Source organism: Penaeus monodon, chromosome 25 (genome assembly GCF_015228065.2).
Source record: "Penaeus monodon isolate SGIC_2016 chromosome 25, NSTDA_Pmon_1, whole genome shotgun sequence".
Classification (NCBI taxonomy): domain Eukaryota; kingdom Metazoa; phylum Arthropoda; class Malacostraca; order Decapoda; family Penaeidae; genus Penaeus; species Penaeus monodon.
Genome location: NC_051410.1, coordinates 19,711,521 through 19,711,783, shown reverse-complemented (window position 1 = coordinate 19,711,783; position 263 = coordinate 19,711,521). Strand labels below are relative to the sequence as shown.

Genomic DNA, 263 nt, shown 5'->3' with positions numbered 1-263 from the left:
TCATCTACCATCAAGAAGGTTCCTCTGCTGTGACGTCAAAGCTAAGTGATGACCAGACGATGTTTTGGGTGTTTTTTGGTGTATTTGGCTGTATGTGAGGCAGGTAGGTGATGCCAAGGGGGGGAGGGGTGCCGGAGGGGGAAAAGAGGGAGGAGGGAAAGGTTTTTTGGGAGCGTCTTGACATAGTAGAATATCTGGATGCCAAGAGGAGTAAGATATGTCAGAGAAAGAGATAGGGAAAGTGGTAGATGAAGATAGATCAC

At 47.5% G+C, this 263-nt stretch overlaps 1 long non-coding RNA gene across 1 annotated transcript in view; it reads left to right on the top strand.

Annotated features, from left to right (window-relative positions):
- The window catches only part of LOC119589107, a 28,326-nt gene that overhangs the window by 478 nt on the left and 27,585 nt on the right, over positions 1-263 (top strand). The window lies entirely within an intron of this gene.